The sequence below is a fragment of the Leptinotarsa decemlineata genome, unplaced genomic scaffold, assembly GCF_025532065.1.
Source record: "Leptinotarsa decemlineata unplaced genomic scaffold, Ldec_3_MD MMD2_tig00026330_RagTag_RagTag, whole genome shotgun sequence".
Lineage (NCBI taxonomy): Eukaryota > Metazoa > Arthropoda > Insecta > Coleoptera > Chrysomelidae > Leptinotarsa > Leptinotarsa decemlineata.
Genome location: NW_027412690.1, coordinates 5353856 through 5370731, shown reverse-complemented (window position 1 = coordinate 5370731; position 16876 = coordinate 5353856). Strand labels below are relative to the sequence as shown.

General features: G+C 35.9%; 1 protein-coding gene and 1 long non-coding RNA gene across 2 annotated transcripts in view; one reads left to right on the top strand and one right to left on the bottom strand.

The window, feature by feature from the left end:
* LOC111517305 (uncharacterized) overlaps positions 1-16876 on the bottom strand; it is a 633122-nt gene that overhangs the window by 601873 nt on the left and 14373 nt on the right.
* On the top strand, positions 6006-6617 carry LOC141485689 (uncharacterized). Its single transcript, XR_012467351.1, has 2 exons — positions 6006-6462; positions 6517-6617. It is a non-coding gene; the product is annotated as an uncharacterized lncRNA (long non-coding RNA).

Below are 16876 nucleotides of genomic sequence, written 5' to 3'. Positions count from 1 at the left end.
GCGTTAGTACTATTTCCTCAGTGAATTGTTTTATATGAGATGTGGAAATAGAAAAAAGCGTGTGAGCCAATAATAGCGCCTTTTGAGAGATTATATCTTTCAATTTCCGAAGAAGAAAAGTGTGTTTCGACAGTTTGATGCTAAGTTGTTTCAATGTGCTCTAACCAGTCCAAAGTATAATCTAGATGTATACCTAAGAGTTTAACAGTCTGTCCTTCAACCCAAGAGGTGTATGATATAAAAATGATGTGTTGAGTTTCATTTCCGTTCAACATTAGATTATTTCTTTTGAACCACATGTCAGGATTCTTTTGAATTTGATTTATATCGCACACCAAATTACTCTTGATTTTTCCGGATGTCGTAAGAGTAGTATCATCGGCTAAAGCAAAACAATTATGAGGTAACATGAAGGAAAAGAGATCATTTATATAGATTATGAATGAAAGAGGACCCAGAACCGAACGTTGATGAACGATGATGAGGAACTCCACATGTAACTGGTTATAAGTCGGACACATTGTTCGAGTCAATTGACACATATTGGTATCTGTTTGTCATATATGAAGAAAAGAGAGACAGGGGGGTTCCTCTTATGCCATAGTCATCTGATTTTTTCGATAGAATAGAATGAGGGACGCAATCGAATGCTTTTGTTAGATCACATAAATCAGCAATAGTGTGTTCTCCTTTTTCAAAGCTAGTTATTATGTTTTCTATTACTTTCTTCACCGCATATACCTTGAACTCAAAAAAACGTGAGTTCAAATTCAGGAGGTTACAGGTTGGAAAATATATGATTCCTTTTTTTATCAATACTGAAGGTATTCCTCATCCAATTTCTGTGAATTTTGCCAATGTTATTTTCATAAATTTTCATTCAGCCCCAATTAGATACGAATCGTTGAGTCTAGTGGCATCGTTTAGCCAGCATTAGTGACGAAGAGAAATGTACGGCACTGACGTATTTTGGTACATTCAGTTTTATATTGGGTAATTCTTCTGGAAAAATAAGTGACAAATATTGAGTGTCAAACGGTTTTATTGGAAAAAAAGATAAAACTGATGTAGATAATGCAGTAGAAACAAAAAAATAATCAGGTCCTAGGAAGCAGCCATCACACCACTCTTCTCAGCAATAAACGGTAGTGATTGGATAAAAAATTATAAAATCGTTGGGTGTAGCGTAACCTGAATAAATATGTAAATAGTACGCTCAAAGATTTTATTATTTTTCAGCTGATCAATACCGGAGATTGCTGAGGAGATTGGTGTGATGACTGCTACATAGGACCTTCGAAATTCTCTTTTAGTTTCCATTCAACATTTTTTTTCATTCATTTCATTTTCAAGTTTTCAGTTTCTGATTTTGATACTCAATGCTTCTCCTCATTCTGTTCAGTTCATTTAGTGACTTAGTATTACAAGGTGATATGTGATCCGCCATTATTTAGCTGCGGCCATCTTAGATTTGCATCTTTTCCAAAGTGTACTACCATTCTACTAGTCAAGCCCTATCATTTAATACCCATCTTGGGATAGTTGTGAAACAACATGCAATCCGCCATTTTGTAGCCGCGGCCATCTTTTATTCATAATGATACAGAATTTATTGAATTGTATTGTCATCAAAACTGAATGTATATATCAAATATGATATCAATCTGTCAATAGGAAGGGGGTCAAACAAATAAACAACAAACAGGGCAAGGTAAATAAAACTCTTCAATTAATACATTTTTTTTATCTTCCGATTTGTTTCTATGGCTCGCTTTTCTCAAGAAAAAATAAAACGAAATGTCGATGAATACAACTAGTGCACTAAACATTCAAAAAAAACAACTAATTGGTTACGATGTATGCCATTTGTCAAATTATATTTAATGATGTGACAACAGGTAGGTATTCACAATATTGATACAATATCCAATTCTCAGATGTTTTCACTGATTGACAGATATTGGATAAGAAAGTGAAAAAATTCTTTGACTATTCTATTCAGAGAGTGGATAGTAGACAAAAATTACAGGATATTGATTAATTGTTTGAGTAAACAGTACAGCTAATTGAATGTAGAAAGAGCTTTCTGAATTCCGTTATGGCCCCGCCCACTAGATCTGGGTTCATTAAAAACTGTGGGAAAGAGAGAGAGAAAGAGGGAGAGATAATAGTGAAACTTGACAAGCTTTGAATTGGCACAGTGGTAGTGTGCTCCACTCAAATTCTGAAGATTGTGAGTTCGAATCTACCTTCGATGGAACTGAATAGTTATGATGCTTCCTGGGTGACTCGCGGAGTTATTAATAACACTTACTCAGAACACAAGGTTAATATCCTCAGTTGTCGATGAAAAAGGAACCAAAATCTTATTCGAGAGATCAAGTGTTAAAAGTAACAGGATACTAAATGTTATTGAAGAAATTATCTGTTCAAACAAATAATGTACTTATTTGTTTTCTACATGTGTTATATTGTTTTGTAAGATTTAATTTTATTATGCAGATTAAGATTATCATTATTATTATTATATCATTATGACGAATCATGCCATATTCCGTTTAGTTTTTCATAGGTAAATATAAATGGAATATGTCTAGAAGCATAATGCACCATCCTCGTACATAGGTGTTGAGTAATAGTGTAGTAGTTCGTCTGGTGCCGGAAAGAGTCATTTGTCAGAGTTGGCGGTGGAGGCCCCAGCTTCAGATCTTCCTAGCTATTAACGTGCATGATTGCAATATCCGGGATATGCCCTTTCCCCGTGTGAAAAAGGCCCCTAGCCATTCGCATTCAGGACGACGCAATCACAGTTCATTTTTGACTTTACTTATCCTTCTTTTGATCCTTTTCCCTCGGCTAAGAAGTCACTTTTGTATAATCCTACATTGCCAGCGATATGAAAGGGGCGATGAGAAATTGAGGATTCATAATGATCCTTGAACCACAGATCGGTAGAATGATCATTTTTAGCTGAAGTTACACAAGTCTGAATAATCATTCGATGTAGCTGAGAAATTCAAATAACAGAAAAATCTACGATTAAACATTTGGCCACGTAAGAGGATTTCAACATCCAACTTGAACTAGAATAAATTGGAAGGCGGGAAAGTTAGGAGAAATGTACTGCGATAAATTTATCTTCAAATCAATAACAATGATCAGATCAATCAGGAATTGATTAAAAAAAATGGAAGGTTAACTCACACACAAAAAAAATTCACGTAAACTTTGCTTATTTCAACACGTTGTTGTTCAAGGTCTCACGAGGTAGGTTGTATTTGATTGGAACTAGTCAACAAAATAATTTCACAGTAAATGTTGTTATTCTAGTTCCAGTTTGTGATGCACTGTTTGGAAACTTTGGTGTAGTAATGAATATCCCAACACTGAACCGTTATTTTTAACACCTCGACTCGTGTTTCGATCAAAAAATGATCATCTTCAAGAGAAAGATCAAACTCTTGAAGATGATCACTTGGTCATCGAAACAGTTGTCAAGGTGATAAAATTAGTGGTTTGGTGATGCTCATCTTCAAGAGAAAGATCAAACTCTTGAATATGATCACTTGGTGATCGAAACAGTTGTCAAGGTGTTAAAAATAGTGGTTTGGTGTTGGGAAAACACTCCAGTAATATTCTAGTTCTAGTTGTTCACTTATGTAACACTTTCATCCCAGAATATAGTTCCTACAAGGGTCATAATTATCAAACAGGGTTTTTCTTTTATCGTGGGAACTCAATCTAGCCCAACCTAACCTAACCTAACCTAGTATTGGATTTGATTCACCATGAATCGCATACAGGTGAATGTTGAGTAGTTTTCGACTCATATAATATTGACCAACAATTACTGTGACTGAACATGCATGACACGCAAATATGATTATTGTTTCATTATTCTCTACAAAGCTTTTCTAAAAATATGTCATACGATCAAACGATTTGATTAGATTTATACACACTATCATTGCTACCTAACTTTACCTAACATAACCACGTATTGCATTTGATTCACTATTGAATAGGATCACCCAAATAATTTTTGAAAAGGTCAAGCTTTCCAAATGATGTCATATGATCGAACATTTTAATTGGCTTTTTGAAAAACTATCATAGCTGTGTTATCATTTTCAACTACATCATAAATATTGGCCACAAGCCTCGCAGTAGTCTTTTGAATAATGATATTAATTTTTTGCTAAAATTACTACTTTGTTTTCACTACATGAATATCCAAGAATTCAGTCAAGCTATCGTATACCAAGTGGTTTCAAATTTTTGAACACTTCACAGTCGAATTCATTGATCGATAATTTGCGACTTGACATTTACCTTCTGATTTGTACAAAGGCTTATGAAGGAATTTTTACATTATCAAAATCTCATTCATGAACCACGTTGGAAGTTCAAGTAAATCAGTGCATCAAAATTTTCAAGAGTCAATGTAATTTTTTGCTAACACATACTTTTCAGGAGACTGTAAACACGAATCGTGCTAAAACTTTCTAGTAAAATAGTCATCGTTTCCAGTAGAGGTGATGATTTGTCTCAGTTGCATTAAAAAAAATAATGAGAATGCATTTCTTCAAGTAAATTCATTGAAACAGATAATATAATGAAAGAGGGTATTCTTTTGTTGGTCTGGCCAATACTTTGTTCTCTATAGAGAGATTTTATATTCCAGTCTATGTAGTACCCAATTTGGATCTTCGTAACAAGTACAGATATTTTGTCTCCACAATGTTCTCCTGATTTTGTCGGTAATACTTTTGATGAAAGAAGCTTTTCTAATGTGCGTCTGTCGATGGCTTTCTACAGTTTTTATAAGTCATTGCCACCTTGTTACATTATTTTTGTATTCCTTTCCAGTTCTCAGATCGGTGGAAACAGCAGGTCATTGACATCTTGACTCTGGATGAAAATATCCTTGGATAATAGGTTGATGTTAGTTAGTGCGTGCGAGTTTCTGGTAAATTGGTTTCCTTATGACCATCACGTCTGATGAAAGTAACTGGTTGTTTTTTTCAATATCAGTGGTAGATTGAATGCTGATTCAACGATTTTGATTCTGTCGTTTGTAGAGGCAGATGATGAACATACCGTTAGGTTTGAGGCTGACGATGTTCGGTGCATCTTCTTCAAAGTTCATCCTCTGGAAACTATTAACTGTTCATTCACTATTTTAATCTGCCATGATTAAAATATCCACCACGAATTGATGACATTATCGATTCTGTGATTAGACTAGATTGTCGGGGAGCTAGCCCATGCCCTGATTCACTGTAAACTTTTTAGATCTATTTTGATGGTCCTTGCTTGTTACAGCTCATTGTCTAGCTTCATCTCTTTGGTGAGACTCCATAGCCTTGACACTGCGGTTTCTTTCTCTTGCATTGGGTATCTTCTGTCAGACCCATATTGCTATCGATTCTGTGATATTCATATCGTTTCATTTTAAAACTTAACATTAATATTGATTCATTTTATCATTTCAGATACACAAAGCATTCTATTGAATGTATACAGAAAGCACAGCCCCCTTTGAAATGTATTCAAGGGCTGCCTATGTAACCTCTGAGGTCGAGTGATATATCGGTGCCGGCCGCTTTGTCATGTGATGTATCGGTCGATTCGTTTTGCATGTCACTGTTTTTTAGTTCTCTCTATTTGAATTCCCGGCAATTTAGACATGTGGTAATAGGATTTGCGTACCCAGAAGTTGAAAATTATAAATTTTCAAGAATTATCTATTTCTCATTTTACTTTTGGTCCAATATCTTATTTATTCAAAGTGGATTATCTTAGCGACTGGAGAAATGTTTTACTTTTTTTTTACCGATTCATATGTTTAATTTATTATTTGATACTCTGGTAAAAAACATAGTAAGATCCATTTTCAGTTTTTTATGATGACCTCTTATCACGTAGTAACAGCTATATCCATCAATTTATTGAAATAAGCTAGTACAGCTAGACAAGCCACATACTACTTTGAACTGAAAATGAAGGGTAAATTTTCGTTATCTGGACACCCGGCGATTTTGAAAAAATTTTTGACTGTACTTACGTATTTTGATGCGTAGATTACGAATCCGAAAGAAAAAAGCGGCGCTCTCCCTTATTTAAAAAGTTATGGCCCTTCAAAGTTCAGAAAAGGGCAACTTTTCAGCCTTCTTTTTCACTAAATAGACTATTTAAAAACACAAGCATTTATTCACTAGGTCACCTTTACACCTTATTCCTCCTTCTTTAACACTTTTCACTTCAATAATCAACATTTTTCTTATAAAAATATTAAAAAATGTACGGAGCTGCTTTTTGGGTACATATCACTGTATTTTACGTTTTTAAGGTTAATGATATGGTTGGTACGACTGATGCAGTCCATATTCCTGAAGTAAAGTTTTTCATAAGAAAAATGTTGATTATTGAAGTGAAAAGTGTTAAAGAAGGAGGAATAAGGTGTAAAGGTGACCTAGTGAATAAATGCTTGTGTTTTTAAATAGTTTTTTTTAGTGAAAAAGAAGGCTGAAAAGTTGCCCTTTTCTGAACTTTGAAGGGCCGTAACTTTTTAAATAAGGGAGAGCGCCGCTTTTTTCTTTCGGATTCGTAATCTACGCATCAAAATACGTAAGTACAGTCAAAAATTTTTTCAAAATCGCCGGGTGTCCACATAACGAAAATTTACCAAATGAAGTACCATCAAGCATCGTGGACCTTATGGTTCAACCAAGAGTACCTAAGAGATAAAATTAACAATTGAAGTAGTAAAAAACAGAAACTTTCATTTCTCATTTTGCATGATGTCCTACCACCTAGTAACGGCTACAGCCATCAATTTATTGAAAGAAGCTAGTACATCTAGACAAGCCACATATTACTTTGAACTGAAAATAAAGTACCATCAAGCATCGCAGACCTTATGGTTCAACCAAGAGTACCTGAGAGATGAAATTACCAATTCAAGTAGTAAAAAACAGAAACTTTCATTCCTCATTTTGCATGATCTCCTACCACCTAGTAACGACTACATCCATCAATTTATTGAAAGAAGCTAGTACAGCTAGACAAGCAACATACTACTTTGAACTGAAAATGAAGTATCATCAAGCATCGCAGAAGTCATGGTTCAACCAAGAGTGCCAAAGAGATAAAATTACCAATTCAAGTGGTAAAAATATAGAAAGTTTCGTTTCTCGTTTTCCATGATGATCTCCTACCACATAGTAATGGATATGTTCATCTATTCATAACACAACCATTCAATTCAAATGTTTCTATAGCATTCATTTATATGTTGATCTTATTGAAGAATATATATTTTCTGTACTGTATATTCTTTCAGGGCTATACCGAATTTTTCATAAATTTCTGCAACATAACAGTTTTTTTCCGAATATACCTCACCCAAACAACAAAAAATTGTAGCTTCCAGCCGACTCCTTCGACTAGAAACCTCAGATCATCCCGTCACAATCCTGTTCACGTGGAAATATTAAGATATGAACTAATTTTTCCTTCTGGAACGACGCGTTCGCAGCTGAAAAATATTTTCCCCGGGATAATTCGGCCTCAATGGACAAGCTGAATAGCTTTTCCGAATATAGAGTCCGAAGAGAGAAATTGAATTTCAGCGCCCATTCATACGACTATCTGCCACCAGCTGATATGACTGTTTGACAAAAATAATGCCAAAAGTAATCTACTTATCGCAGTGGACTCTAACAATGCCAGATCTGTAATGAAAAATTGGGATGTCCTGGAGGGAATTTTATGTAGAAGATTAATTTTGTTTCCGAGGATGGTATTGACGCTGGGGATTTTATTGTCAGCGTTTATGTCAAATTTCAGTATCCATTGTGAAAAAAGTCACTTCTTTGAGAAGTTTTGAATATTTCTCTTTATATTACTTAGCGAAGATCATTAGATTACTCTTGCTTGTGAAGGTAGGGGTCATTTTAAGTGGCACCCCATCTTCATGTCGGGAGGATGTACTACCCTAAGAGTATCACCATCAGAACCATCGAGATACTGGGCGTCCTCGGATGACCCTAATAGTCAAATAATAATAGGTGTTTCTCAGTTCTTCATCTGTTGGACAAACCTAGGAGGTTAGGTGATGCAGCCAGGAAGCGGCTCATCGGCTAACTGAGAGCAAGATATTTCATGAATCTGCCATGCACTCCATTCTTGAGCAGCAGAAGCAGAATCTACATATAGAGAAGAAATAATCTCCACCCAAGCAGGTCTCGCAAATGATATGAGTCAACAGAAAAGACTTTGAACAAGCCGTGAAGGCTAAATATTATAGCCAGGAACCTACTTATCGCCTCACCAAGGGCAGGATATTCCATGAATCTGCCTTGCACAACATTCTTGAGCTGCAGAAGTAGAATCTGCATCAGGAGAGGAAACAATCTCCCCTCGAACACGCCCTGCAAATAACCTGACTAAACGACCCCAACTATCCTTCCTGTGACATCGTATCAAGAGCAGGAGATTATCTGATCTGCAACCCTTCAACAAATCTAGAAAGCTAGATGGTGCAGTTAGGAAAAGATGTGTCACCTTCTCAGAAGCAGGATGAATTGAAAACACTTTTTCTTCAACAGAATGAAAATACTGTTTCGTGTTTCCCTAACCAAGGTATTCTTGATCAGTTTGATACCTTACTATAGATACAGGTGAAGGTAACTGCTATGTGAACCTGCACTAGTTCAGTCAGACGTGGTGCTCTAAAACAAACTTCCTCTTATCGAGTAGAAAACTATACTTATTATTTCAAAAACTAGTATATCTATATAACATGAACAGCTTCTAAAATAGAACTTTAGTAATAGTGAAATGGGACTATGCAGTGATCATTCATCCCACCAGAATGATGAAACCAATATCGGGTGGCGAAACTTTGTTTGCACACTATTGTTATCTCGGTAATTTTTTTTTGACAAAACACCAGCACTACAGGAAAATCAAAACGATGAGCAGTCACGGTCCGTCGCGTATTTCTGATATATACCGCTCTAGGTGGAATCAAATGTGCCACATGAACACCTCCCGTGAAAGTATCAATAGAAGAGTGACAAATCTCCAATCTTGCTTCGATGTTTCAGATTATCAAGGTTTTCGTGTTTCCAATCAGGCGGATGACTCTTTCCTGGATGGAATCCAGCAGCTCCAAGATATGCTTAGGGACGGAGCTCCATATATGAGAACAATACTCCAAAGAAGATGTTGTGTGAGATATATGAAGCATCCAAAGCTGCTGAGGTGTATACGCAGCTAGTCTCTGGAATGGATATGAAACTATTTTCATAAAGTAGCTAGATATAGTGCCACTCTAATAAAAATATAACAAATTCCAGAATGTCTCGAAATAGATAAACTCAGAGCTGAAGACCCCAACTACTGGTAAAGAGGTTTTTTGGTTATTATAGTCGAAACAATCTATGAGCTGCCCAAATAACAAAGGAATAGGTAGTTGCAGAGCAACTACCAGTCGACCAGCTACTAAGTTTGAAAAAATTTTAAATGATAGGCTCAAGTTGCCCTTCCACTGTCGTTGTCGCAGTAGTAGAAATAATCATTCTCTGACAAGTTTCGGTGATACTGAATTACCTTTGATAACCCTAAATTTTGCCAAGGCCTAATCTTCATGCAACCAATCAAGCGCTGCGAATAACTGACAAGCGTTTTCGATATATAAAGAGGTCAAAAGCATGCATTACCTTTCAACTATTGAATGTACCTAAAGGTTTGTCCTATATGCTGTGACAGCCTGGAATGATTATTTCGTGTAACTTTTTTAGTTAATAAATATTACTGGAGTTTTTTTTTCAGTAATATTCAGTACTACATCAAAGGTTCCAAAAAGTGCAGCACAAGTAAAACTTAGTTATATGAAGGTTAATTCATTATTCCAAAGCAACATATTTTCAATAGCCAGGGTTTATAGATGTATTTTTGGACCCAAGAAACTTACTCTTCAGACAATGGGCAACGTTTATACTGTCTTCTAAATCATATGAGATACCCTTTTAGCAGGTATAACCTTCGAAATATTTTTTATAAATGATCAAGTTATAACATGAACCAGATACAGTCTCCCTATTTTAGTTGGCTTCCAGGTCGGGCACATTTGGCCAAAATACAGAGTCAGCTGATGATTTGAGCAGTACCCTCTATTGCTATGAATAGACTTCAGAATAAAAAACGTACAATAATTATCATGACCTGATAGATTGGTAATCATCCTGAACAATTTTCTGTCGAGCCGTTTGTAATCCTCCCCAAAATGTTTGGAATTGACCACTCTTGAATATTCAAGAATGAAGATTTATCTGCTTCGTTTATCACTGAAGAAAATTCAATTTATTGACATCAGTTCGGTGTCAGATACAAAACTGTTGATTGGAAAGTATTAGCCAGTGATATAACACTCTCTATGCAGGAACTAACTTGATTATTTTCCCTGTGGCCTGGTATATATTCGATTCAGCATCGTCAGTCATCAGCTGGAAAGCGCTGAAGTATGACCAATTTTCAGGTGGCTGCGTCCGACCGACAGTTTCTGAATTTCGATCTCGCATATATTTCTCTTTTCTCTGTGCCGAATTTTTCGCCAAAACCATATATGTAGTCCAAGAGTATTAGATTTCTGTTGCTGGAAAGTTTGGAGACAGCTCAATTTTTTTGTGGACCCTGATAAGCTTGTCCATCATGAAATTCTTCACATAGTTTCAAACAATTTTTGTAAAAACTGCAATCTCTAAAATTATCTTTACAAAAAAGATTTCTTTTTCGTGAAAGTCTCTTTTTTCAAATGCGTTTTTGATTCATAAAATTGTTACAAACGTCTAGGCAAATTTAGCGCTTGAGAGCACTTTTTTTTCATTTGATTCTTCAATGGGTCTAGTCCACAAAATGACTCACAAAAAACTTTTTTCGGAATTGATTTTCATCAACTCAACTCGTTTGTGGAAACTTTCATGGTCAATTTCAACTCAATATCACATTTGACAGAGAGATTACAGCAGTCGATATTATTAAAAACTTGGATTCTACGAGCTTCTTGATTTTATATTCAAACGTAGAAAAGTATAGTAAAATAACAATGAGCCGTCTTATTATCTAGAAGAAAACCAATACAACAACATATTTATATTCTGAATAAAGCTCCTTAGCTACACGTAGAAACGAGTATAATAACCACTTATATGGCAACGTTGAAAAAGCTTATTGTACTTTCAATGGATATATTCGGTTTCGCAAAGGAGAGAAAAGTTCATTTTCATTCAATCCAAAGTGAAATTTTCACTTCAGAATTGCCACTTTTGTTTTTCGGAAAATGTACAAGCCAAAACTCCATCACTTGAATGAAATGAATAAAAAACACTTTTGTCTAAATACTACTGGTAGGTATATATAAAATCTACAAGCGGTATTTAGACAAAAGTGTTTTTTATTCATTTCGTCATCAATCACCCATACCGAAACCTCATCTTGTACAGTTACCTGATATTTCTGATAGAATAATAGCGAAGTATTTTCTAAAATGGAATGAACAATTCGTTGACCAGTCCACTGTGATCAGTAGGCATCGTTATGAAATGTTCTTATCTACGATTCATCTATTGAAAGTTCTATAAATAGTATTTTTGTTATCCAAAATATGGTGGCAGAGTATGCTCAAACTGTGAGTTATTTTGTGAGTTTTAATCTCGAATTTCTTTCACTTCTTAACTTTCTCGCTTCGTAAGTGGATTGCAATTAATTCACATAGGAAGTGGAACAGAGGCAGGACCATTTTTATCTCAAATCTATCTCGCTTCGAAACCTTCTCACCTTTTGAGTTGATCCTCATTCGTTTTTGTTCTTGAATCTTTCTCGATTCAACACCTCCTCATCCCGTGAGTGGAATCTAATTCATTCACATAGGAAGTAGAACAGGAACGAGAACTTGTTGATCTGGTTTCTGTCTCGCTTCGAAATCTGCTTCCTCTCTTGCTTCGAAATCTATTCGCCTTGTGAGTGGGTTTCTATTCATTTACATAGAAAGTAGAACAGAATGAAAACTTGTCGATCTCAAATCTCTCTCACTTTGAAACCTCTTCACCTTGTGAGCTGATTCCTACTCACTCACATAGAAAGTAGAATAGAGGCGAAGTAGTTTTGACCTCGAATCTTTCTCATTTCTCAACCTTTTCTCCCGTTAGTGGAGTCAACTTAATTGACTCTGAAACTTCCTTGCACCATGAGTAGTAGATTCCATAGTATTTGCATTTGCAGGAGAAATTGAATCTCTTTCGCTTCGAAATCTACTCGCCTTATGAGTGGATTCCTATTCATATACATAGAAAGTAGAACAGAGTCGAGAACGTTTCGATTTCGACTCTCTCTCGCTTTGCAACCCTTTTGCCCCTTAACTGGAACAGTGGCAAAAACGTTTTGATCCCGAGTCCCTTTCGATTTGAAACATTCTTTTCTCTCGAGTGACTTCCATATTATTGACAAGTGGAACAGGAGCAAGAATGGTCTGATCTCGACTCTCTCGCTCTGCAACCTTCTTGCACCTTGAGTGAGTTCCATATTATTCACATATGAAGCAGATCAGGGGCAAGAACGTTTTCATCTCGACTCTCTCTAGCTTTTAAACCTTCTTGCTTCTTGAGTGGATTCCATACTATTTACAAACGAAGTGGAACAGGGGCGAGAAGATTTTGATCTCGACTCCCTCTAGCCTAAAAACCTCCTTGTCCCTTGAGTGAATTTCAATTTATTTACATATGAAGTAAAACAGGGGCAAGAAAGTTTTGATCTCGAGTCTCTCGTTTTGAAACCTTCTTGTCCCTCGAGTGGGTTCCATATTATTTACATATGAAGTGGAACAGAGGCGAGAACATTTTGATCTCGACTCCATGTAGCTTCAAAACCTTCTTGCCCCGTGAGTGAATTCCATATTATCTACATATGAAGTGGAACAGGGCCAAGAAGGTTTCGATCTCGACTCTCTCGTTTTGAAACCTTTGCCGCTTGAGTGGGTTCCATATTATTCACATATGAAATGGAACAGAGGCAAGAACGTTAAGATCCCGACTCTTTTTCGTTTTGAAACCTTCCCACCCCATGAGTGGAGAACTTATAGTCCTGGACTATTTCCGTTCTCTCTGTTCCGAATTTTTCGCCGAAATCAAATACGATATCTGCGGCAGCGCATTTACATTCACAAGAAAATTCGGGTGCATGTGCACTAACGTGTGAAATTAAGTTTGCAAAGTTGAGGCGAAACGTCTATTGTCGTATGTCGGTGATATCTGAGGCAGTCCCCTCGTCAATTTATTGGCTTCCAATTTCCGGGCTGTGTGCCCTTTAACAATTTCCTCTGCTGGAAATCAATGGACCGTTCCATTTTCGGCGCTGAGAAGTTGAGTCTTCAGGTTTTCCAGAGGGATTTTCATGTTACCTCTTGATTAGGGTTGTCATGGGTTTATGTGACACGCCGAAATTGATTCGGGGGTGCATTCAGATGCTGTGACAATGATTTCGGTACTGGTAATGAGGGAAATTAATTGGGTGATCCGATTCATTGATCCAATTAGTTTTAGAATTCATAGTTTCGTCTGAATTGTTTCAGTTTTCAAGAGCAGTAGTTGGTATTTTTATAATATAATACTAGCTGACTCGGCTAATGTCATATCGCCTTCAATTGATAAATGGTGTCTAAAGTTATTAACTGGGTATAATAACTCATTGAAGCACCAAGTCGGGTCATACTAATACGACTAGTGTTGTGAAGTCTTAGGAAGTAACTCTTAAAGAGAAGAAAAGTACCTCGACAGTCATAATTGAAAATCTAGAAGAAGTTGATCCGGCAACATTGTGAGGTACAAAGTCTCTCAGGAAAGCCAAACTGTTATATTGAACTATTATTACCGAATACGGCACTGCTCTCGTGCGATTTCTTCTACGTATACAGTGAGTTGATTGGCAATATATTGGCAAGTCTCATGGCTTAATTGATGTATATGTTCAACGATGATCAAATATGTTTTCAATATTGATGATTCATAACCCAATATATAACAGTCGACATCAGCTCTAAGTCTAACACCCCTCTCCGAAAGGCAAGCAAATGGTAAGCATGGTAGTGGCTCATACCGATTCAAATTTAACCAAATATCCAGCATATCAACGAAGCTGATTACTTCCCTTCCATTGGTGACTGATAGTGCAGATCAGCTAGCAAGAGTAGAACTATACTAAACGCTGAAAACTAGATCCAGTCTGCAGCATGGCAGACACCAACTGAGACTGTATTATATTCAGAGCCCAATATTCACAACTTAATGACCAGAGCAACTTTTTCATATGAGGGCATCTGCAAGTCAGCAGTTTCTGACAGTGATTAAGATTTAGCCATGAAGAGCTTTCCACCCCTGGTTTGGATGAATCATCGTTTGAACGTAAACGTTTCCTGTCCTGCTCAGATGCAGATTTTGCTTCTGCTATTACCTGCTACATGGCAGATTCAAAAGACACGCTTTCTGGAGGCATCACCCAGAGTCAGAAATTTGTTGGTGGATCAAGACTTTGAAAATTAAGAAGCTCCTGCTCTGTTTCGATGTTACAGAGAGTGCGGTTGGGATCGTTCAGTCATCGTCTATCTCATCAGAGTCAAATTCTTTGGTTACTCCATGCTTCATAGAGAGTTGTACTGGTAAATGCCTCTCATTGTCGTTTTTTGTGGTTTTTTCGGCTAGAGGGTTCCGGATCAAACCTCTTTTTGGCACGAATACCTCAGGAGGCGTCATATGGTGAGCTGATACAATGAATTATAAAACAAGTATTTGATAGTAACATTTTTGAGTGGAAATTTAAAAGGATAGATCCTGGTTTATATAAATTTTCGAAATCAATATAATTGTGAACCATAGGAACTTTTGTCTAACATATGTTTCAGTCTGTTCTTCAAAAGAGAGATAGTAGTAGATCATTTGAATTCGGAGTTTTACGTATCATTTTGAAATTGAGAGTACCAGAAAATGGATCGATCTCTGATTCAGAGAAGCGTACTTGATCGATTTCATATCTTGTATCATAACTTTATTAATTATTACTGAAGTTGTTACGAGTGATGTGCTGCCTTGAGATAATCGAATATAAGCAAAATTGTCTCACATGAAAGAGGTCTGTTTCTATAAAGATAAGGTTTGTGTGGTAAGTAGGTAGGTATATGATTTTTCGTGAATTCTTATGTTGATTTTTTTTCAGATTCATCATCGATTACGAATCTATAAATACGGTATGATATAATATAAAAAATAATAAAATATCTGAAGATTTCATTTCTTCATAATCATCTCCCATCTTTACTTGAACTGGTGGGTAATGCATTTGTCAAGGTATTTGACACATTCTGAAGGATGAGGTGGAAAAGATAGATGAATATTTAATTTCAAAAAGATACAAAATTGCATAGTATATACATGCATATCTCAATATGAAATCTGTATGTACCGCCCAGTGAGCAGGGGTGGACCCTATTGAAGACACTTTTCTGATTCCAGATCAAAAATGAAGCTTTTGGCGAGTATTCTGCTAACTAAGAAATCATTATCAGAAAATTATGTCATGAGGCCGTATTTTTGTTCTGGAATGAGAAAAGTAGTTTCAATAATTTCGTGAACAAGTTGAATCATTGCCGTTTCCTATTATTTTTTGGTTGTAAATTTTTTGTTCATCATCTACATTGCTTTCTGAGTTTTCTATAACATTTTTCTCCATATATGTCACTATCTAAGAAAATGTGAATGCTAGGTTTTTGGAAAGTTTACATCTATGTCTTCTGCGTGTTGAAACGTATTCATACTCACGCTAATCATTGCCTATCCATTAATCAAGTTAAAATAGGTAGTTCTATTAGGAAACCGTAATAAATGACGTTTTCGATATTGGAGGGGAAGGCAGACATGACCTTTCGAACCAATAACTGATAGCGTAATTTACATAAATCTCCCTAATATACTATCAAGTTTAACTGAACGTAATGAATGCTGTTATAATTAGCAGATTTACAGGGCCATGTTCATATAAAAGTAACCAAAAGTGAACTTCTACTTTCGTATTAAAATACTAGATGTATTGTTCAAGTAAACGATATAGTGCAACCTATCTTTCAGCTACTCCCCTTCAATAATATAGTTAGGGAGCTAACTAATTTCGTTATTCAATAATAATTTCTGATTATATTTATATTTAGTTATTTATTATAAGTATTTGTTACGCAATTCCACTATTCTTCTGCTTTCCATAACTGCTTAACGTTTGTTTATTATTTTAAATCTAAATCCTAGTTTCTTTGTCCAATTCTGAATAGTTTTGTCACAGCAGCTCACGTTATGGTCGGAAGTATTCGATTACTTCCTTATGTAGGAATCTTATTGCTTTCGTAACGGCCATATTTTTTTACAATGATTTTATTGGATGGACATCTGAAGGTTTTGTATCACACCGCGTCTTGCGTTCATGAAGTTTGAGAAAGGAATTTCGGTCAAATCTGATGTTGCTTTCTTTCCCTCGAAATCAAACTTGAGATGTAGATTCTTATATACATTGAAACAAACAATTTGTGTTTCAATATTCGAATGCATCCGAATCTTATCCACTGGTATCTCTTTATGGCATTGTTCACCATCGCTATTGGAATCACTACACTGGAAAAAGTCTGCGTTGTTATCACACTCGATATTACTATTAGTACTTGTCCAAGGAGGCCACATTTTCAAAAGATAACAAAAATTTTAAGTAATTTTAACTGCACCAATATCGAATTTCAACATTCAAATCGCGATCAGTTTCTGAATTGAACATTGATGAC